Source organism: Branchiostoma lanceolatum, chromosome 5, assembly GCF_035083965.1.
Source record: "Branchiostoma lanceolatum isolate klBraLanc5 chromosome 5, klBraLanc5.hap2, whole genome shotgun sequence".
Lineage (NCBI taxonomy): Eukaryota > Metazoa > Chordata > Leptocardii > Amphioxiformes > Branchiostomatidae > Branchiostoma > Branchiostoma lanceolatum.
Window position 1 is genome coordinate 6,139,108 of NC_089726.1, and position 25,124 is coordinate 6,164,231.

At 40.5% G+C, this 25,124-nt stretch overlaps 1 protein-coding gene and 1 long non-coding RNA gene across 12 annotated transcripts in view; one reads left to right on the top strand and one right to left on the bottom strand.

Annotated features, from left to right (window-relative positions):
- The window catches only part of LOC136434634 (neuronal cell adhesion molecule-like), a 94,904-nt gene that overhangs the window by 57,470 nt on the left and 12,310 nt on the right, over positions 1-25,124 (bottom strand). For 9 of the 11 annotated variants that reach the window (XM_066427560.1, XM_066427558.1, XM_066427556.1 and 6 more), the window contains exon 2: positions 2,667-2,720. The exons of 1 other annotated variant lie outside the window; for it this stretch is intronic. The gene's annotated coding sequence lies outside the window, so the exon portion shown is untranslated. Of the gene's footprint in view, positions 1-2,666; positions 2,721-3,245; positions 3,367-25,124 lie in introns of those variants that run through there. One more of the 11 variants, XM_066427548.1, reaches the window with a different exon arrangement.
- Positions 21,213-22,587, top strand: LOC136434632 (uncharacterized). Its single transcript, XR_010755773.1, has 2 exons — positions 21,213-21,470; positions 21,888-22,587. It is a non-coding gene; the product is annotated as an uncharacterized lncRNA (long non-coding RNA).

Sequence of the window (25,124 nt, forward strand, 5' to 3'; positions counted from 1 at the left end):
AGCAATATAGGGATGATTTCCAAGGGAGCCCTTAGCATGTTATGCTAAGCTGTGGAATACTGGTTAAATTTATATTCCTCAGCAGAGAAAATAAGAAACATTTCTTCTGTGAAGCCCAAGTGTATGTGGTCAAAAGGATGAGGTCTGTGGGTAAATGTTCTGTTTAATGTCCCTTGTCCTGTAGGGCCATGCCATCTTCATTCATCATCCTGGCTGGCATCTTATGTTAAGGTTCAGCAATCCCAGATTAGATTGTCAGCATCAGTTTGAAGAATTGGGTATCACATAACACAATGTCCCTGCACTGGTGGATTTATTTCTCCAAGCAGATGCGTGGTCACCAGAAACAGAGTGCAATAAAACTGCTGATCATAATATCGGGTGGCTTGCCCGGACTAATACTGATATGCCAACAGAAAAAAGCATTATTTGAGCACACACAAAAAATCAGACTTCCTGAGGCCGCTAAAGAATTGGGTACCACAATGTTCATTCAATGTAAATTCAGCAATCTCCAAGCAGATGTAAAGATTCAGCTCGTTTTCAGTGTTGTTAAACCTTTTTTAGCAACATCTAGCATTCTTTTCTTAAACATAAATATTGCACTTTCTTATCAGCTTACCTCCTCCTACATCTGCAGACAAATCCTTTGGCAAACTGTTGAAAAGTGCAATACATCATGTACTAGAAAAGAGTACAAAATTTGTCAAAAAAAGGCATAAAACACTGAGAATTAGCCTGAATTCAATCAAACCTCCTGTGGCCGCTCGCCGCCCTGTAACCGCCTCACAGGAGGGGAGAGAAACCCCCGGACAGCTGGAGTTTGCGTTATACAGACTAACTGAGGCGCAGTTTACATTACGTTTTTCGCGTCAGCGGCGAAATTTCCCGCTGTCGGAGGCCGCTGTCGCGACGTCTCTAGACACACCGCCCGGAAATCTGACAGACACCTGCGGTGCTTGCATTTCGCCATCTTGTAGAAAGTATCGGGCGTAAGCATAACAAAAGCAAGAAACGAAATTGTATGATTGTACAACGGTAGACGGCGTCTCCCCGCCCGTATTAAACTACAATGCTTTAGCCTTGTTTATGTGTAGATATTCCATGCTCATCACTCGTAAATGTGGGGAGGGGGGCACAAGTACGATAAATATATCCGCGGGGAAATGAATCCACGGCACAAAAGTCGCCGCGGATCCCGCGAATCTCTCTCTCCATATATATACCGGGGATCTAAGTAGACTTACAGTAGGCTAATCAACGCGTGCTTTATGCTAATCGCCGAAACCCTGACTCCCGCTGACGCGAGCCCGACGTATTCTCTTTAGACGGAGTTTGAAGTTGACGGGGACTCCCGCTGTGCTGACGGGCGACGGCTTCGAAGCTGACGGGAGAAAATTTGTTGACAGCGGGACTACGTCGACGGGAATTGTCTTTACACGGGGTTCCCGCTGTCGCCAGTGGCGCTGACGCCAGTGGCGCTGACGGCAAAAGTATAATGTAAAGAGAGCCTGAGAATGAGCCGAACCGGCTTGGAGATTACCATTAACAGTGCACCTTTAATTTGTGAGATTAACCAGTATAATTGTTACTAGAGAGAACTTGGTTTCCATACTTAATTGGAGTAACAATGAGGATAATTGGCTAATATCATATAGGCTATAGTATTTCCTGTATAAACTCTCCACTTCCTTAGCGTCCCAATCCGCCCACTTCCTCAGAAAGTATCAGTATCCCTTATCTTGCAAGTTTTCCAGTCTGATACCCAGCAGGATGGAGAGATAACCATCTGAGGATGTGCTTGGTGTACTGATATCTCAAGAAGGAATCATGAGTGCGGAGATCTCAGAACATCACAAACCAGGGCTGTCTCCAGGACCCGTCCCTCAGTCCTGGGATGGAAATTTGTTTGATCGGGGGTGATTTTAATACCAACTTCTGCTTTGTTTTCTTGGCCTAAAGAATAATCCTAATGATTATGAATCTACAGCTAATACAGGTTACCTAACCTGTATAGCTGTAGCTCTATACATGTAGCTGATAAGACAATCAGTCCCTAGCCCTCCACCCTGGTGGTAAGGTCAGGGAAAAGTGCCAAGGAAGCTCTCTTGGGAAGGAAACTGCTACCTCATTGGATCACAGGGGTTAGGTTTTGCTGTCTTAAAATAAATCTTAGAAAATAGCCTATCCTATTCACAAAGGCCAAGGATGTTGGATAAGATGTAGACCCTACAACATGAAAATTTTGACAGCACCTCTGTTGAAACATCAAAGAAAAAGAGAAGATAACTAGACAAATAACAGATTAAGAAAATATGAAAGGGAAATGAAAGTAATAGAAAATACCTAAGTTGACAATCTTCTGGAAACTAAAAAGTACATGTGATCATGGTAACTTAGCTTTTGGGGATCACTTCGGATCAAGCCAGCTTCAGACTATGATGCACCAAACGAGATACGTTTTTCTTCATCTAATCTCTGAGTAGACATGTGGTCTTTAATAGCCTCAGTGAGGTTACCACTACCAGTACAAAAAGGACTACCGAGCCAACAATCAAACCTGAGTCAGCAAAACCTGTCCAAGTCCCATCTCTCCTAAATTAACGACATTTGTGTAACTTTCTTGTCCAAACAACACAATTAGTCTGATCCTGGTTGATGCTTACCTTGGCTCTTCTGATCTGGGTCAGTCAGTAGGGGCTCTCTCCTGGGCTGGCTACCTGCAGGGATGGCAGGGTTTCACATTAAACAAACAGAACATAAATCTCAAGGACTGCAGCAACCCTTCATAGAAACCATGAACAGAAGATCTATATAGCATAATTCAGGAAACAATACCATGTTCAGATCACAAACATTCAAGCACACACTCACTCACTCGAAAACAAGGTTTCACATTAAACAAACTGAACATAAATCTAAAGTAGGACCGCAAAAACTCTACTCTACAGATTGCAAACATTCAACCACACACGTTGACTCACTTTCTCACACACGTTGATGACAGAAACAATGTTGAAATTTGATTGAAGTTGAATGCTGGGGCAGCCTTACATTTGCAAACATGAAACAGGCCTGGCTTGTCAATTGGGAACTTACAATACAGTTGGAAACATTTCAAATCTAAAGTCACAGTTGGCTCCAAACAACTGGAGTCTACCAACATTCAGGGAATACACCGAACCATATAAGGATCACACATGTTCAACAACACACAATGAAGACTACGGTAACGCTACACTTACGATGAAAAAGCGGAGGTAAGGTCTAAAGTCAGCGTTGTCCTGGTACTCTCCAACTGTCTACTTTGTCCAGGAGTATGTTAGGAACACTGCCAGACTAAACACCACCAAGTCCCTGGTGTGATTCACACTGGCAGGACAACAAGGGAAGGGCTTGTGCCTGGGACATCTTACAATGATGGATGCGTCATGGGGGGCGGACACTGTACAGTCCAGAGGGACACTTCTTCCTGTTGTAGAAAACCTCTTTACCCTTTCTTGAAGTTCAATGGTAAATCTGACATCTTAGGAGATTTCTTGGTAGAATAATCTGCCAGAGGAAGTGGTGGCACTACCAAATGTGGATATCTTTGACTGAAGTAAGACTAGACAAATATGTGGATTGGAAAACAACCCAGTGATGTACAACTACAGAGCAGTAGATGACCCACAGACATGTCCATCAAATGAAGAGTGGCCTAAATTTGAATTCCACTATTCCTACCTGACCATTAATATTCTACTCTACTCTTAATGCTAAATCTGCAGACATCTTTTGTGAGATTTAAATCTACATGTATGTTGACAGTCTTTTCCTCACATGTACTTGTAGAAAAAATAATGATGTTGGTCCACTGGGATCTCTCTTCCTGTCTAAAAGTACAATCCTTTCCAGATTCTGAAGTAGAGTTTCCTTCAAGTTATATAGGCTGGTTTATTTGGAGTGCAAACTTTTCATAGAGAATTGAGATTCTGACACATGTCAATTCCTACCCTTAATTGCTATAAAGATGGATAGCATTTCAATCATTAGACTTAATCATCATTAAAATTACTGACATTTATCATTCTCATTATAGCCCTCAACTATTCATATAAACATTCTGATGTATCATAATTTAATCTCATCACTAATCTGAAGAAAAACTTAAACAAAAGACAACCTTTTGTGAGACAAATCTCCAGGCATATCCATCAAATGCTTTGCAGAAAATAATTAGCAAAAGTTTCCAGTAAATATATAAACAGGATTACTAAGTCTTACTAACAGGATTGATCACAGAAAACAGATTTAACCATCTTAACGCCAAGGGAGCCATTTTGCACCAAATGTGTATAATTTATGGTGTAAGGCAGCACAGAGAAGGTTAACCCTGATATGAAGTCATCCAACCACGATTGGCGCAACACAAACAAACAGGGCCTACTGCGGCATGAAATATCCCTCTGCCAAGTTTGGCTGCCCCCGTAATTGTCAAACCATCAACTGCGACCAGCTGCGACCAGTTATACATCACCGTCCGCCAGGATGCCATGTTTGGACCTCTGACAACCAAACAATGGGGCCTCAGCTGTCATTGAAGTTCAAGTTCATTACTTATCGTAATGGGTGATCAGGAGAGCCATGCATATTTCGGGGGACATCAGTCTGACAGAGTCGTCCTATCGAGAAATGCACGGTAGCCTGAACAGTGGTTGGAGATATGCAGGGGTCCCCGAAGGTCAGGGTGCTGGGAGGTGTAAGTCAAGTACAGGGAGACAAGACTAAACAAATATGTGGCAGCTACAGACAGTAGATAGAGTCTGACGAGAATGTTGGTCTCTGTTCTACTCTACAGAGGTTTGTTATAACTTTTCCTAAGGCCATACCAATTAAATTTGTTAGCTCTCGGATAATAAAAAAACAAATCCTGAGGCCCAGGTTTATGCCAATCTAAGTCTTATGGAGTGAATATAACTTCATGGTTAAGTTTTGCTCACTACCCTCAACTTTTATGATGTCTGCTTTCTATATTTTCATCTTAAAATGTAAATTCAAACAACCAAGGAAATGAACTGGTGTGGCCTAAACAAGAATGCAATGTTTTCTTTTCTTTCATAAATCATGTTGTTTACTGCGAATTCCTACAGATTTATCCTACTTTCCTGGGTTGGTGACATGGAAAGTTACAGTCGAAGCTGTTCCCACGCTGTTTTTTCATCTCTGTACCAGAAATCTTGTTTGACAGCCATTTCCTTGGCTAAATCCCTTACATCCACATCCGTTACTGTGATGACAAGAAGATTGTGAGCAATCGGGCAAAACTTTTACCTCCAAGACATATTCCTGGTGTATTTCCTGGTGTAAGAGGAAGACACCTAGACATGAAATTCATCATAAAATGGGCTGGCCTCTTTTTTCCAGAATAGTAAATATTCACCACCTCCACTCTGGAGTTGACTCAAGGATGTTACAAATATCTGACCATAGTGGAATTGATACCAACATAGAATTTTAGAAAATTGAAAATGTACATGTATGTGGCTACAATTGTATGCAATAATTGATTACCATGTACTGTCTACGAAAATCCTTGCAAAAGCCTCATTTGGCAATGAGAAAAAGTCTGCTAGCAGACCTGTGATTGTCCCCCTCCCACTAAAGCTGCTCATGAAGCTACACATGTAAAAGTTAACATAAATGTACATATAAATGCTTGATGAATTGACCACAAGGGATCACCAACAGGGGGTCAATCATTATTTTCCTGCTCACTGGGCTGTACTGGAGAGTATTTTTCTCTATCAGGATCCAATTTAAAGAGAGAATCCCTTTACTCCCTTCTGTCATCTTCAAATCATAAATCTTTGGACTGGGAGAAAGTTTGGAAATAAAGTACATTAATTCTCTTTGTAATGACTATTGTTAGAAAGTTGTTGACAAATGAAAATTGACATTCGACAAACTGTAACAACTTTACAATGTGCAAACAAACTGCATCTGAAGAAAGAAGAAGAAGACAGCAATGTATGTATTCATGTTATATGTAATGTCTGTTTTCCAGAGCACCACTGAAAAGCCACTGATGGGCCACCATGGCTAAATAAAACAGAAATAGATTAATAGACATATAATTGAGCAACGATTGCATCAGATCTTAAGTATGGTAAAATTCTTTCCCTGTGATAGTAAACGATTCTAAAAAGCTAATTGATCCAATGCTGTTGAACAATAGAGACGTCATGTACATGTATGCTACAGCACTGTTATCATTCCCATGATCCCCCATGGCTATGATTGACGGTAGCATACAAGTAGGTGAGAGGTACCCCACCACATTACAGAGCCCCGCCCCTCACAGTGGGAACCAGCTGGTACAAGCTGTAACTATCAAGATGCCTATCTGCCTCACCATACATCTGCTTGGAGACAATTGATTGACAGCACCAATCATGAAGGTGAGAGTTTCACCACCACATTACAGAGCCCTGCCCCTAACAGCGATTCCCAACTGGTGCAAGCATTACTATCTCTTACGTCAAAGATCTATGCCCATCTTTTTTGCTCTGGATATTTCACCATACATCTGCTTGAAGGCAAATGACTGACAGCACCGAACATGTAAGTGAGAGTCACACCACCATATTACAGAACCCCGCCCCTCACAGTGGGAACCAGCTGGTACCAGGTGTAACAATCTCTTATATCAAAGATCTACAAAATGTATGCCCATCTTTTTTTTGTTCTGGATGCCTCACCATACATCTGCTTGAAGATAATTGATTGACAGCATCAAACATGTAAGTGAGAGTTACAACATCACATTACAGAGCCCCGCCCCTCACAGTGGTTCCCAGCTGGTACCAGCCCCCCTCCCAGTCTGACTTCACCTGTCCTGGGCTCGGGAGGGGGGCACACCTGTGCTTGTGTGTGTGTGGTCAGTGGAACAAGCACAACAGAAAATTTGATGCACACCGTAGTGTATCTCAGTCTGCTTATCCAGTATGGAAAAAATCGAACTATTCAGTAAAGCACGCCAAAAATAGTTACTCAAGCAACTGAATAAAATTTTGAAACAGTCAGACGTTTCAGACAGCATCCACTATCTTTCGTCAGTGACTAAAGAAAGATGTGGTAGAACTGGGTTTTATACCAAAACTCTGAATAGATATGTTAATGAAGTGAAGACAATTTCAGATGGTTCAATAAAGTGTTTTCCAACAAAAGGGGAACAAATCTTTTAGCAATCTGGTTGAAAACTCAGAAAGTCCAATATGTGTGTTGGAGAATTTTTAAATGTTTTCCATAATCACATGATAATTATTGTATATCGATACAGATGAACTTTCAGTAAGTTACACCTTAATGAACGATCCAGTTTAGCTTACTACAAAGCTAATATTCCATTGGTCTTATTAAGAAGACAGAATGATACTATGCACAGTATAACTCAGGTATACATTGGAATGGCCCACTAAAAATAATGTATACAACTCATTTACAACCCAGACAATGCCTGTTTATCATACAAATAGGCTTTTGAACTATCAGCCATCATGGCAGACACACAATTTATAAAGGCCATATCCAACATGACTTATTACCACTTCTTAATACTTCCTGTTTCACAACAATACATTTATAGCAATCAGCTTGCAGAAACTTCTTCCAAGTAATCATAATCTCTTTCAAAGCAAAACAGGATAATCCATGGTAACAAATGATCCAATCTCAAAAAGGGAAAACCAATCCTTTTCCCCTGAGCAAGTTCAGCAAAGGTCAAATTCAACTTTAGAAATCTGCCCAATTCTACAGACAAACCTTCTTTGGGACTCTATCTTGAATTTTTTTCTATCATCCCAATTCCCACTGATGGTAAGATCATACAAAGACTAATTTTTGTATAATGTATAAATTCCTGTCATTTTATTCAAATTTCAACATTTCAGTATCTTTCCTCACTGTTTATTGTCTGTCAAAGTTGATGGAATGGTCATAAAATGTTGTCGTCATACACAAAGCTGGCTAGGAGACCTGCATATATGTACCTTACAGACATTGTATTGGTCCCACATGAGCCTCCAAAGGGACAGATGACCAGACAGAAAAGAATGTTATTTTTCCCTTTAGCACAATCTACATGTATCTGGTCACACATTCAGTATGCAAAACCGTCCAATTCTACAGTACAGACATCCCTTACAGCTATTATATTGGTCCCACTTGAACCTTGACAGCTACTTCCAAAGGGACTTGTCACTCGGACAGAGAAAAACATAATTTTTCCCCTTAGCACAATCTATCTGGTCACAGATTCAGTAACCAGTATGTGAAATCAGTCCAATTCTACATACCATACCTTAGAGCTATTGTATTGGTCCCACTTGAGCCTTGACAGCTACTTCCAAAGGGACTGGTTAGACAGACAAGAATGTTATTTTTCCCTCAAGCGCAATCACAGATTCATGCATGATGAAGGCTGGCAGCTTCCTAAAGCCTGATTAGCCTCACCAGATGTGAGCAGCCTTCAGGGAGTCTGGGGGGAGGCTAATTCTGTGCCATCTGCCCTCCAGTAGCAAATATCTCTTGGATAGATACCGTATTTCTTCTAATAAAGGACGCACCCCAAATAAAGTGCGCACCCCCGATTTGGGCTTCACCGCAACCCCAATCACGCCAGCTGAGATACTTCACAGAAAAACCTTAATAAAGTGCGCACCCACGATCTGCCGCCGTCGCTCGGCGCGTGTCTCCAAGATGTGACCACGCCCCGGTATTCGGCACGCTATGAAGTCCTGGTGTCTTTCTTAATCGTTCCATTTTCAAGGAATTTTCGGGAAAACATTACCATTATTTGGGGTCAACACTTAATCCTCTACTCCGCTCAAATTTTGAGTAAAAAGTTTTGAAGTTTAAACGTCACGCTGAGAACCTCGCGCCAGGATATCTGACAAACTCCCTTGATATTGAAGGACCAGACGACGATCCGCTTGATTTCTACCGGGCTAGTCAAAGACAAACGTGTAAAACGCATTTTGAGATAAAATAAAAGTTCGTCTCTCGGCATTTATGCCGCAAAATACAGCGTTGCATTGACAAATCATTTCATTTTCGATCGCCCGCCGCCATATTGTTCAAATCCTGCTGCCCCAAGATGCATTTCGCGTGTTACGTAATCCTCATCACATGATCGCATTACGCGTCTCTGATTGGTTGCTGCTGCAGCTGAAGGCGGGAATATTGCAGACGAAGTGCATCATGGGGCAACAGAATCGCGGTCTAAGTTTTTTCTTTGTCTGAAATGTTACACATGAAAACGCAATAAAAACGCGGTTTTATCGACTACATAGCAACACTAGAAAGGCAACATTTGCGAGCAAATACAGCATGTTTAGCCATGCTCCTCGCCATGCAAAAAATGGACTCCCAAAATAACAATGGACCATTCTAAAATACTTCCACTAAAAAATGGATCAAACTTGAGTTTAAAAATCAATTATCAGTCTCTCCATACAGGAGTGGAGTCTTCCAGTAGCACCTCAACACAATATGGACCAGTCCAAAACCATATCCACTTATTAATTAACAAATAAACTTCTGCTAACAAATGGACTTTTTCATAATCATTCCAGCTCAAAATTGAAATAAATAATTACAGAATCCTCCCCTTGCAAGAATGGGATATTCCGTGCCATCTCCATGTAAACTAGACCAGTGGAAAAATATCCGCTGAAAATTACACTCTTGCGCATAATCAACCCAGTTCAAAATTGAATTAAAAAAGATCAACCCAAGGGAAGAATGAAGTTTTCCATAGTATACATAATGATATATATGAAGATTTGACAGGAGAAGAAGGAAATGACCAAAAATGGGTGAAATATAAAAATGTGTTTGAATGCATGATTCAATAGTATACACTTTGGGTTGAAAATAACGAAACCAAAAAATTCTTTGTTTAAAAAATCGTTTTGAAAGGCTGTATGGCAAACATTTGAATGAGGGCCTGTGTACATGCCAAATTTCACATTATTTTGGTTTAATACATATAGGAACTGGAGATGTGTATCTTTAAAAAAAAAAGAGTGAACAAAGCCATGTCCTAGGAATTCCCATACCATATTTGGCATGAATACTAGCCTACACCTGCGCCATGTAATTAGATTAACTCAATTGACCAATCAGGTGGTCGCAAGGCTCACAGGCATGCAAGGCCAGGTGCAAGGCACTTGGGGTCAATGACCTTTAGGTCATATGTAGTATTGGAAGTGACAGAAGTGGCAAATATTGTCAAGAAAGCCCAAAATAAATCGTTTTGAATATATGTATGCCAAAATGGGAATGTAGTCCTTTAAATATTTGTTCAAGCCACATATACAGCAAATTTCAGGTCATTCGGTTGAAATACCAGGGCGCAGGAGGCCAATATATGCTAAAAATAGCCTAAAAACCTCAATAAAATCACTTTCAAGGTCAATATCAAAAAAAGGAAAAGAACGCACATTGTTTTTTGCCTACATTACCTCTGTACCAAATTTCAGGTCATTTGGTCAAAAAATGACAGAGATGAATCGATTTGAAGATTTGACAGGAGAAGAAGAAACATGAGTAAAAACAATATGTTTAGCCATACTAGGTATGGCTAAACATAATTATGGTGAAGAAAATGCAAAACCAAAAGATGTTTTCGGGAAAGCATACATTTATTTGCCGATTGATGGTGGCTTTTGCGTAATTTTAGCGATCAATGAACCCGGAAGTGTGCCGAAAGCGGCGTGGGTTTTCGCGTTTTATCCGTCAAAACAAAAACAAAACTCCCGCTGAAGCGAACTCTGGAACATTTCAGATTCTAGCTATTACGTTTTTGATAAATAATATCTACAGATACGCACGATGTGCCCATATTTGCAGCCGTGTGGGTGGTTAGGAAATTATTGACGTCGCAAGCGGCTTAGTACAAGCGGCGTGGGGTACGAAATTATGGCCGGCCCGACACACTGAAATAGTCGCGCGGTTGAAAACACCCAGCGTTATTACTTATTTGGTGTCTCATAATTTGATATTTAATATCGCTAAATCAATTATTTTTATATCTAGAATACCTTTTCAAAAATATACGTATGATGTAGCATCGTTATCTTGTAAACATAAGAACATGAATAAGAACAGAACATGCATAAATTATCGTTGCGTGTCAGCGAAGTGACGGGGCTAGCCTGCTGGGGTAATAATCGGTGACTTCCTGACTTACGTCGCGACTTTTCTCGAGAGAAAACCTAAATAAAGTGCGCACCCCGACTTTGGCTTTGACCTGAAGCCCCATCTTGAAGGTTGAAATGTCAAAAAAGTGCGTCCTTTATTAGAATAAATACGGTAATGTTTGGGGACAGCACAATGATGTAACTGAGGTTCCAGCTGCTACATTTTGAATGGGGACTATGGTGATGATTGTTATCTATGTAAAAACCCAGGTGGGACGAGTACGCCGCTCCCGGGATTTGAACCCGCGCCGATCCCAATCCGCACGGCTTGGGAATCCAACGCGCTATCCACTAGGCTAAAAGGTCCGGACCAGTTAGACTGGTCAGTTAGTGGAGGTTGAACCCCACTGTTACATCTATACAAAAGATTGTTTGAAGTTGGCGACTTTAACTTTCTCCCTGCTGCATTAACCCAAAACCAATACAACTTTGATGCTGAACACCTATCTTAGCAGGCTGAAGGTTAATAATAGTTTAAGTGACATTGATTGTCCAATTAATGTTTTGTTTGCTCATGCCCTCAAAGTCGCATGTACAAGTCTATATGGAGTATAATGAACTTTATGAAGCCATGAATAACAAGTGGAGACAGTGAAATATTCAGTTCTAGTCAGTAACGTACCTGTCACTACCCTAAATCTACCGAAAACATTGAAAGTGAGAATTGATATTGCCAGAGTCTAGACAAAACTTAAATTGGTCCAAATGCCTTCTTTCTATCTGTCACAGCAAAATTAAGTCTCATCAACCTTGAAAATGAATTTGCTGAGGAACTTTAAAAAAAACACAAGGTTGCTTAAAAAGTTAGAGACAAAATGTTTATAAACAGACTACCATGCCTGGCTTTCTGTTTCTTTCAAGATAAACGTGAAAGCCTCTGAGGTCAAGGTCACTACTGGTGTGTTACAAGGTTTCAACTGATTTGCTAGACCTCCTGGCTCTTAGTACACAGCTTGATACTACATTTGTACTTGAAACTTCTCTTCAAACTCAAAGTGCTTATCTTTGATGGGACGTCAACTAACACCAACTAACACTCATTTTCAGACCCAAATGAAATGCAATCATATTAGTGCATCGTTTCACAGAAGAATTTCTAAAACATGAAAAAAGAGTATAAGCTTTGTTTACATACATGTATCAAATACATATTCTACTCTTACAGATATATTAGAATACTGATTTCCGTACAAGTATATGATGAAAAGACCTTAGTTCAAACAGATCTCTATCTATAGTAATCTGAGCATCTATGTCCAGCAGATGTCCAATTAACTATTTGAAACCTGAAACCTTTGGTCTCCCACAACAATTAGTCCAGTTCATGACACCTGAACTGAACTCAAACCTCATCTGCTATATTTCATGGACCTCTGCACATTTCATAAAAGACTGTGATTAGCTCAGGCCTTGGCTTTGGTTTTGGATATCTAAGTTTTGGATCCATGGGCATACTGCACAGGGGGTAACTGGGAAGGTAACAGGACACAATATTGGTGTTACTCACCCTTGACACTCATGGTCATCTGTTGTATTTTATGGACCTCTGCACATCTTGTATATGTGATCGGCACAGGTATTGGCAATGTTTTTGGATATCTTAATTCTACGTCTTGGATCCTATAAGGCACACTACACCAGGGTGAACTGGGAAAGTAACACTAACAGGACACAATATTGGTGTCACTCACCCTTGACACTCATGGTCATCTGTAACAGTTACAATTTATGGACCTCTGCACATCTTGTACATGTGATTGGCACAGGAACTGGCAATCGTTTTGAATATCTTAATTCTACTTCTTGGAGCTGGGAAACCAGGGAAAGTAACAGAATATAATATTGGTGTGACTCAACATGTGTAACAGTTGCATTTTATGGACCTTTGCACATCTTGTAGTTGTACAAGTGATTGGCTCAGGCATTGGCATTAGTTTTGGATATCTAAATCTTAGTGGATAGATCCACTGCACCAAAAGATACAGTGTAGCTGGGAAAGTAACATGAGATAATCTATGTTGATCACCCTTGACATAACATTTGTAAATTGGTGTTTTTGTGAAAACAGAAAACGTCATTGAGCATTGCCAGCGGTGGTTCCCACATGCAGCAGCACCCAATGCAGGCCTCCTCATAGTTACATGTAGATTTAATGCGCTGTATGTTCAGCCAACTGCACAAAAACATCAATACTATCCGTGCACCGTTATCTCTTACTCGCATCTGGTTCAGCAGAAGGATTTAGTAGAATTCAGCCAACTGTACATAAAGGTATCCACACCGTAATCTTCTAATCTCATCTGCTAAATGTCCCACTCTTCAAGGGACAGCTTTCAGCACAGTCAAAAGGTGCTGCATCAGTAAAGCTGGCAGCTGATCGACAACGAAAGATAACAACTTCTTTCACATCAGCATTTATGACTCTCTGCACAATAGACGATGGAACGCCATTTGCAATATATGCAATTTTCTAAATATGCTCATAGTTCAGTAACTACAAAGAGCACAAACGTCATGTTTTTCTATTAATACAGCATTCAACAAAACGAAGATAACTTAGATCTTTAACATCATTTCGGATGGTGACATAAAGCTGGCGGCCCTGCGTATGAGGGAGCTATAGGTGTAAGCTTCAAGCATCAAACCTTTGCACGTAAAAGAACCCACAAACTTATTGAGAAGGGTAGGGGTGACCCAATACACATGGCTACAACACAACCCAAGCCGCATTGCACTACTGTTACTAAGTGTGAAAAAGCATCATGCTTCAAATCAAATGAGGATGACTGCTTCACCTTTCAATAACTAAATATATCCTAACCAACATTAAGTTCCCTTACAACAACTAATATGACAGAAACAGATTGCTTTATCATTAGTATGCCTACATGTACCAACCTTACAGCACTTTGTCCTTACAGGTTTGCCCCCTCCACCCACAATGCTAAACCATGTTTAATGTATACACAGAAACACCCATTACAAATCAGGTGTCAGAGGTGACGAGGGCCATTGTGTGCCCAACATTTCCAGCTACCCCCTGGCGTGGCTTGCCTGTGGATCCAACAACAAACACATGGAAACATCCAACAGCCAATGCCAAGGTCTGACCAAATCACTTTGTGTAAAATGTGCAAACTCCATAAAAATACCAAACGGATGACATGTCCCTTACAAAAGGCATGGGTTAAACACAGTCACTTAGTATACAGATCACAGAAAATCAAAACGAACAGTACATTTAAACCGTGGGTATGGAATTTGCGATGATTATGAAGAAAGGCAAAGGTCATGCAGTTGTAGTTACGCTTGATGGGACAGAAAGGAGGGTTTGCATGGGGGTCTCGATAACGCTTTACACTGAATTCAGAAGAACCCCCTACGTCTTAGGGTAAAATCAAGGAAGGCAATTAAAATTTGGTCGCCTCGCTATAAATTAAGTGAATAAAGACGGCTTCCCTATGAATTACAGGAAAAATACTAGGCTGCCTTCGCCTTACGGAAAAGAGCATGTAGACCCTCTAAAATGCAATCTTCAAGACCTTTCTATCAAGTCCACAACAGCACGCCACCATCAAGTATATATAGCCTGGGTGCCAGCCTCTGTAGTAACCGCTGGCTCTCTGTGGTTAGCAAGCAAAAAGATTGGGCCAGCACTTACTACGGAAGATAGCACTTGGGCTAAAAATGAAGATGAAGCGATCTGAAATTTACCTCTTTGAGTTGAAATGCAGGAATTAGTCCTTCAAATTCTTTAGTCAGACTGATCATAAGAGAGGAAGGATACAAAGTTATCAACTAACTCACAAAGAGCTGGAGAGATACCTGGTACCCTTCCATAGAAAGTGGGATGCAACTTATAGACTTGCAGTGGCCTCACAACAATGTAGTGTCAACTTGTGGACTGCAGACCCCACCTCCATGTCCCAACAACCCACACACCCACCAGAGGTCAGCCGGGGTCGCCCCACCACATAACAGCGGCATGAGGAAAGACATGACCCAAATCTGTATTTGGCAAAGGCCTTGTCCCTTACTGGCATTTCCGGTTTCACGTCTAAAACAGCCAAACAGTCGAGTCTCTACCTGACCTCCCAGTTTGAGGTTCAACGTTGATGGGTTTTTTTTACCTCACAGGAAAGTTAAGGCCCTTTCAAATTATCTATCCTATTTTTTACCAATTTCTAACTTTTATTGGCTCAACAGGAAGATAAATCTAGCAGAGACCTGATCCAGTCTACAACTAAAAAAATACAAGGCAACATTGTCCAGATCGCCAGTTTGTAAGGCCACTATACATCCACGTTTGTTAGGTTAGTCCAGACTATCTTAGTGTTCTACGCACTAGGCTATCGTACTGGTCTATGCGTCCTTTTAAGCGTGAGGACTTGAAAGCTCTTCAGCTTTTAAGTCAAATATATGAGGGAGCTATGAGTATGAGCATCAAACCTCTGCGGATTAAAGAACCCAACACACTTATGGAGAAGAATTGTGGTGACCCGGTGTATGTGCTTGGCTAAAAACGTAAGCCATAGTAAACCCACCTTGCATCTGCTCATGAATAAAATGCGAAAATGGTTCCTCTCAAGAATCACAATTTGCACTCGACATGCTTCACAGTTTACCAATATAACATGCACAGTCAACAACAAGATTACTCAGACCCTTAATAAACCAATCACAGTCACAAGTAGTATGAATAATTTTTTTATCAACCGTACATGTCTGAATGGCACAAAAAAGGACTTCCGTCATAAACAACACATGCAGCAGATTCATCATGAAACAGGAGATGGAATGACATCAGCCTGTTGGACTTCTCGGACATCCCAATGACCATATAAAATGACACGAATATAACGGGCTGGCATTCTGCGCCAGTATTGGTTTACTACATCCGGATGCAAGCACTGGGAGGCTCTTACTAAAGAATGAAACAATGGAAGTGTGCCATCATACGAAATACTGTGAATTCATGAATTCATTTTCGCAAGGACTTAATTTTACAGTGGAAGGGAAAAGGAGGTTTTTGGTGTGTGATATTATGTTCGTGTTTCAAACAATTCTGTAGTGCTGTATAGTAATACATTAGAAACACATGGTTTTAGTGTCACGTATTTGTGGCAGGGAGGTCACCACAAAAACTGCCAAAATAAAGCTGCCGTGAACATTTCAAGATTTACAGTACATGATGATCTCAGCACCATTTCACTGGCTTTCAAAGTTAGGATGTTCCTATAAATATAAAATGTTTCGATTAAAAACAAAACACACAAAACACACAACAAGGTTCCATGGAGACATACCCAACACGCAAACATGCAAGAAAACACACAGAGACACGCCAAAAATGATACCTCCATCATGGAGGGAATAATACTGCAACAAACAGCAAAAATATATTGGATGATCACAAACTGCCATTATGATACCTTCTACCAAAGATGAAGCTGCAACCTCAGCAGTCTCATTCTGGGCTTCTGTTACGTTGTTATCACTTGGCCAACAGATTTGTAGCACTAGGAGACTTTCTATATCTCTTCACCCGCAATCTAAGCTTTCTTATAACCTACAGCTTGTAGGTTAGACATTTCAAAAACTGGTCTGAAAGATACAGACAGCATGACAACATCACTTCAGCAATCAGTCAAAGTCGACCATCACCTCTCAGGGGAGGAATGATTTTGATTCATCCAGTTTAATCCCAGGCCTTGGGGAGGTCAGATAACAACTGAGACAGATGATGTTAGCCCATCATGGTACAAATGATCATGATAATGAAGTCTCTTTAGTATGATGTCATGTGGATGACCTATTTTCTGGGACTGGAACCATCAAAGGAGGCCACACCAATTGAACTTGTTGGTTGTCAGAATTTTTTCTAATAATGCTGAACTCCAAGGGTAACATGACTCTAGAGTCTGATATAGTGAAACGAAAATCTGTACCTTGGTACACACATTTTCAGTTATTGAACAGAGTCAAATGCAAGTTTTTCTCCTACTCCCAGTCCTCTGTTTTCATGTTTACCTCTTGCTAAAATTGTACTTTTAAACACCCCAGAACCAATGACATATACTGTTGTGGCCTAATGATAATTAAGTCTTGATAAGTATGATGTCATGTGGCTGACCTGTTTTCTGGGACTGGAACCCTAACAAGGCTCCACCTGGGAATTCTTACCTGTAGAAGTTGTGCTAGGGTATGAAATTGATTCTACTTGCATTGGTTACTAGAAATACAGTTTCTTTATATGGAGCAACATTCCATGAGCAACTAGTGTAACACAACTTACAAGTACCATACTTACTGCTATGGTTGATCAGTCATAGTTTTAACCTTTAGCACACTGAAGTAGCCATTTGGCATCCCATTCTCTATTGGTTACAGAGTTACATGTAGGCAGCAGGGAGAAGGTTAAACTTTCAAGTTTATCATCAAAGCAATGATAGAGTAACACATGGCTTTTGTCATAAAAAATTCCAAAATCAAACATGGGTCAAAGTTTTCATTTCCAGTAAGAGATAAAGGAGAAGAAGGAGATTAGAAATCACAACATCATGGATTCTCACTACAAATTGGAGCAGATTGCAAAATGTACAATATGAGAAGTATCCCAGACCCATTCTTCAGTTCTTGGATTATCTCTTTCGACTGTAATTTTCATTTTCACAGGGATTTAATTTTGTGGTAGAAGGCTAGGGGAAAGGAGGTTTTGGTATTGTTTTAAGTTTACGTTTGAAACTTTTGTAGTACAGTTACTGTAGTAATACATCGGTAATGCATATTTGTCACCAGGGAAAACTATGAAACTAAAACCAATGCGAACACTTCAAGTTATACAGCATATCATCGAAATGATTCATCCTGTAACTCCACTGTTACTTCCTTCAGAATTGTTTTTCCCTGAACACATTACACCTTACAGATAATGCACTAGATCTATGTACAGATGTGAAACTGCTGGATGTTGTCCAGATGGCAGAGATGATGTCATATGTTTGTCTGTCCTTGACCAGGACTCACTGTGCAAATCCCAGAATCCCACAGCTGCAGGAGTGTGTAATCCCGGAACACCCACACAAGTGGTGATATGGACACAGATGCATTCAACCGTTTCTTTATCTGAAATATATCGCCCTGCACTAGGGAGGCACAGAAAAAGTATAAAAGTGGTCCGATCTCTCTCATTCTTGAAAAAGACTGAATGAAGTCGAAACCGGTCGAATTCCGTCTCAGTGCTGTCATTATCCCAGAACTACGAATGATGTTTATCCGAAATATATGTAACAGTGTGGTTCGAGCGCCACTTACTGACCAGTCTAACCGGTGCGGACATTTTAGCCTAGTAGTGGTAAGTGCGTTGCGTTTATATGCTGGTGGCCCCAGGGTTCCGATTCTTAGGAGCCAGGAGACTGTACTATACTAGCCTTGTGCGCTTCAGTGGTTCCGACCCTGTGAGTAATGGCAAAATGTGCCCTACAGGGATATTGAACTCAAGGACGAATCTAAAAAGAAAAGGGGGAGTAGTGTAACAGTGTAGTTCAAGCGATCCATGTGATGATATGGGCACAGATGCATTCAACAACTGTTTCTTTATCAAAAATACAGCAATTTGCTGCTCTTAGGTTGGCATTTCCTGAACTTGACTTGAGAATTGACAAGTGATCCGGATTTGAGATATGGAATTGGGCGGTAATCTCTACCACCCCCACAACTACCATTAGGCCACACCAATTTAATTCCTTGGTTAACGGATTTTTATTTTCCCCAAAAAATAAAACCTTAGAAAAAAAAATCATGAAATTTATTGAAAACAGAAAGCTGGCCCAGCCTTCTGTTTTCATGATTTTTATTTTTCTAAAAAATTTTTTTGGGAAAATAAAAATCCGTTAAACAAGAAATTAAATTGGTGTGACCTTAGCATGGGATGGAAACAGTAACATTTCAACAACTGTTTCTTTATCAAAAATACTACGATTTGCCAACTCTTACATGTAGGTTGGCATTCCTTGAACTTGACTGTTTCTATCTTGAGAATTAAGAAGCAATTCTGATTTGAGATAAGGAATTGGGTAATAATCTCTGCCACCTACACAAGAGATGATATGGACACAGATGTACTTAACAACCATTTTCTACCAGAAATCCAGAGATTGCCAACGCTTAGGTGGCATTCCTCGAACTTGACTGTATCTATCTTGAGAATTGAGAAGTGATTCTGATTTGAGATATGGAATTGGGTAATAATCTCTACCACCTACAGAAGAGATGATATGGACACAGATGTGCTTAACAACCATTTTCTACCAGAAATCCAGAGATTGCCAACGCTTAGGTGGCATTTCTTGAACTTGACAGTGTCTATCTTGAGAATTAAGAAGTGATTCTGATTTGAGATAAGGAATTGGGCGATAATCCCTGACACCCACACAAGTAGATTCTATGGATACAGATGCATTCTACAGCCATTATTTTCAGTTATTTCTTTTTCTGCCTAGCTAGGGGGCATTCTTTGAACTTGGCTTTCTCTTTATAATAATCTAAGAATTAGGAAGCCACCCACACCGATAGATACAGATCTACATGTATATACCTAGCAAAAATTTCCTGATAGAAAATACAGATTTCTTCCTCTTAGGCTGATGATCCCTGCCAACATTCAAACAGAATGCAAGTGTGGTGGGGGGAACAATTCTTACCACCCACACAAATGGCATTGACACAGATGTACTTGACAGTCCAGTTTCTCCAGCAAAATCCAAAGATTTGCAACATGTGTATTCTTAGACGGGAACATTTCCTGTCAATATTCAGACAGACTACATTTATGTACAAGAATTGCAAGTGGTTATTCTGAGTTTGGCATACCATGAACAGGGATTTAACCCACACAAATGTCATTGATACAACTCCAGCTGTTACATCTGCTACACTAAGACACATGTCAAGGAGAACAAGGTTGGGTCTGACTGACTGTAATGTCTGTGTGCAAAATTTGGCAGGGTAGGCTTGTCACAAAAATGCGGGGCTGTCTCCAGGACTTGTCCCTCCGTCCCAGGACGGAAATTTGCATGTTGGGACGGCCCATAATTTCACCCTGTCCGTCCCAAAATCTGAACTTCATGACATGAGATTGATGAAAATGTATCTTCGTTAGATTAGATGACGAAATTAATGCCAGAAATTCAAAGCATGGGTTCCTAAACAATGAGTGGGACGGGAAAAAATACAGCCCTGCAACAATGTCGCTGTCTTTCCTCCCTACATCTGCTTGGAGCTGAACATGATGGGTCTGGAGGTGAATGACATCATTTTCCCAAAGACAATGATGAACTGACTCGTAATTCAAGGACAAATGGTGATTTATTATGTAAACATGTTGGACTTCCATAATCATGCAAATGGTCTCATTTTGAAAGGAATTAGATGGCAATTGCCATAGTACATAAGTGTAAAATTGCACAATAGAAAAACTTGTCAGCATATGATTATGAATATTATAATATACATGTAACTGTGTTGGTACAAGTAGTTTTTTTTTCATTTCCATGTTTATGTTGTGCACACCTCTTCAACTGTAAGCTCGTTAGCAGAACAACCAACCCACAAACACTAATCCCTAATAGTTCTCAATGGGGTACAAACAAGCTCAAGTGGTCAGTCTTTGCCAATGGCTTCCGCTGAATATTCATGGCCACTTAACCATTACCAAACCTGTTACCCTTTCACACTCAGCGGAACAAAAGCCCCCTTCTGAAGTGGGCTGGCAAACAAAGCCGCTACTCAACTGTGGTCATGGTTGTTCAATATTTGTTGTAGTTGCCTGGACAAGTGCGGGACTGTGAGTGAACTGGAACAGGAACAGGCTTTTAGGCAGAGAGGCGTCAGGGCGTCATCTGGACGCGCTGTTCTGAAAATAATAGAAATTGGACGCCCTACTTTTAGGCAAGACGCCCTCAAGACGCCCGTTTATTTTCGCCCCGTTTTTTCCCCGGTAACTTAGCTGAATGCGATGAAAATTCGCCGATTCAGCCGCTTCGTCGCTTCGATCGTCCGCCATGTTTCTTTTCCGATGAAGTCTCGCGAAACCACGCGTAGATTACATCTCGCGAAAGGCGAGACTTGCATCGCATTGGCCAATTTTCAGTGACGCAATGTGCCCGGGCGCTGTTATTGGTGGAATATAGTGGACGTCCCTTTACCCTTGCGCGGGAAAAAGTGAAGGTAAGCTTGGAACTTTTCCCGTTGTTTACAAAGGTGACAGAAAGTCCGATAAACTATAGGGGTATTTTGAAGGTATTTCGGATGTTTTTGTGGCTTCTTTGGTGGCAATAACTGTCGGTAAATCGGCGGAAAAACAGCTACAAAAACGCCGGCACCGTGCAACTGGCGATAACTGTAGTGGGGAGGGGGGCGCACATGCCGATAACATAGCGGAACAGGGGTCAAAATTTGTATGATTCCTTTGAATAAGAGGAAGTCTGTACTTTCAAAAGATCGATAAATGGATGTTTTTGTGCAGAGATGTTTACTTCATTCCCACTATATACATATTTACAGTTGACGCTAATAAGGTTTCATTGAAATAATAACTTTTTAAAACTTTTTTTTTCTTCTTTTTTTTCTTCTTTTTTCTTTCAGAGAGAAGAGTATCTCCTGGCCCCCAGGCGCTTGTAGTTTTTGAGATTAAAGTAGCTTAAAGATTAACTTGTTTTACTGTACTATCATAGCAGTAACTCTCACAGGTAACTTTTCTTGTTTCACTTGCAGTAAAGAAAGTGTATTCTCAGGTCAACATGTGCTAAGTATTCTTAAAGTAAACTTTTCTTGTAGCAGTAAAGTAAAGTAAAGTAAAGAAAAGTATTTTGTCAGGTATTCTTACAGTGAACTTTCAATGTTGCAGTAGGTGCATGCTCAGGTCAACATGTTCTTAGTATTCCTAAAGTAAACTTTTCTTGTAGCAGTAAAGTAAAGTAAAGAAAAGTGTTTTGTGCATGCTCAAGTCAACATGTTCTTAGTATTCCTAAAGTAAACTTTTCTTGTTGCAGTAAAGAAAAGTGTTTGGTCAGGTCTACATGTTCTAAGTATTCTTGAATACCACAGTTCTTATTGCAGTTAGGTAAAGAAAAGTGTTTGGTCAGGTCAAAATGTTTTAAGTTTTCTTACAGTGAACTTTAAATGTTGCAGTAAAGAAAGTGCATGCTCAGGTCAACATGTTCTAAGTATTCTTTCTTAAATTAATTTTTCTTGTAGTCTAGTTGTAGAAGTAAATATATGCTCAGGTCAACATGTCACAAGTTTAAGGTAAACTTGAGTAACAAATTAAAGAAGGTTAACCTGGCTGAATTTTTCCTTTCTTCACATTTTTAGTTGGTCTTCCACATCCAATCTCAACCCCTGCAATGTGCACATGCCTCCCTCCCTCCAGCCTTACTATACATACAAAAATGATGTTCTACCTAAGGAATATACTAGGCTGTATTCCACAAAATTTGCCCCTCAAAATGCAGGAAATAGCGTTTGAGAGCATCATTATTTCAAAATTTTCCGGGGGGGAATGCCCCCGGACCCCCCTAAGAAACTCGCGCCTTCGGCGCTCGCCGCGGCGCCTCCAACGCCGCGCGGCTTTGCCGCGCTTTACATTTGCGATCACAACAACTTTGGACTCCCTCTTTTTTATTTCTAGCTAAAAGCCTGAACAGGAAGGTCCTGCCAGAAAGTAAAAGATTTAGGCTACACAAACAGTTTGGTAGATTCTTTCTCACAGGCATTTTTGTTACCATCCTGTTGGGTTTGTGTTTGCCAGGAAAGTTCAAGATTCCAGACCAAGATAGAATACAACAGTTCACTGGTCCTCAGAACCTATGTAGAGAGCTTTTCAGATACTATATTTACTTGATTCAAATGTAATCTACAGCTAAAATCATAATTCCTGCCATGGCTATTTCAGGCTACCACTGGCTAAATATACACCTTTTCATACACGGCACCTTCGTTCTTATTCTACCAAGGAGGTTTGATTTTAAACCTCCTTGATTCTACTTAGCCTTAACTCAATCAAGCTCCTGTGACCGCTCGCCCCCCTGTAACCGCCTCGCAACCCGCAGGGAGGGGACAGAAATCCCAGGACAGCTGGAGTTTGCGTTATACAGATTAGATTCTACTATGGTAACAGTACTTCTAACCTTCTCCCTCCTGACTTGAGAAACAATGCTGGTCCAAATAAATAAATAAATGCTGGTCCAGGTAAAGGCTAAACACATAAATTTTAATGACTGCGCACAAATTTTTGCCCTTTGTGACGTTTGTCTGCTATCTCTATTGTTCAGAGCCACAATGACATCATGCTGGACAATAAAACTTAATTACCTGGCGTCAGGACCTGGATGTAACTTTGCTAGATGCATGCGATGTTCAATAACAGGAGAGGGGTGTACATTCGGTGCAAACTTGTACGTTTGTTGACTCACACTGCGGCAACTATTGTCGAATATGATATATTTTTTGTCATGATAAGATAATGACATCTTTTGGTGTCATAAGTAGAAACTATGGTGCATTGACAAAGTCATGGCAGGCAAAAGGCTTTACCAGACTAACTACGCCGGCTGAAGGGAGAATATTTGCCAGGGTTTCACTTGTAGGCTCCGGCAGATTGGGTCCTCTCTCCGTAGCCAACTCCCTTAGCATACCATTCACTCTGTTTAGCCAATTTCTACTATTTTCCCAGCCATCCACGGGGCGTTGTAGAGGCTACAAAAGGCTAAAGATCTTGGAAAGCTGTTCTAAAATACTTAAGTCTGATTCAGTCTGCAATCTCCATCCTCAAGAGCCATACTGACGCCTTGGCATAATCAAGCAGATTGTTGTACCTTCCCATCTCTTTACTTCATTTGTGCCTCCAATCTGATATGCTCCCACTAACCCGGTTAAGACCTGGTATTAACAAATGGAGCAGCAGAAAGTGCTTCTCTCAGCTTCACAATCTAATTACTGCTCCCCACCATCAGATGTCATTTTGTCCTTCATACATTATTGAACAAGTTTATCCTGCCTCAGCTGCAAACATACGAAAAACATTTCAGCAAATATAAGACATCTTTAAAATTGGACCTCAACAATCAATATATTTTCAAAATGAATAATCTTTGCTTCATGTATGTAATTTTCTACAGGTAAAATTGTGGAAGTTTGCAATAATATTACAAGTGAGAAATAAAGCCTTTCGTATCATTTCATTGAATGACAATCACATGTAGTCTATAAACATACCTGTATTTGTATTCAACCTGAAAGATTCAAAATAATCTGGATCTTTGAATGGTGCAAACAATTGTTTTAAAAATTGCAAGTAAAAATTCTAGCTGCCTGCAATGAATATCGTAGGTGATACCAAAGGCAGACTGCACGTCCCTTTATGGTAGGACACGTACTGTCTACAAACAATTTGTTTGAATTCAACCTGAAAGATTCACAAGGCACTGGACACAGACAATTGGCACTCCACACAGGGGACATCATCAGAGACAGGCTGCATTAGAGAAGCCATAGGTCACCAGTCCAGCCATGATTTCACCCCACTGACACATGAATTATTCAAGGTCCTTTCAATTCACATTACTGTAGGGGCTACAGATATGGTAAGTTGATTGGGACCACACCCAGTCTCTGGGATATCTGGGTTTTAGATCTGGAGATGAATTAGAATAAGAAAACTATTTCGCTCTCCACAAATTATATGTTAATGTTGCTAGTTATCAAGAGAAAGAGACAGAGAGAGACAGAGAGAGAAAGAGTCTGTGTGTGTGTGTGTGTTTGTGTGTGTGTGTGTGTGTGTGTGTGTATGTGTGTGTGTGTGTGTGTGTGCCTTTGTGTCAG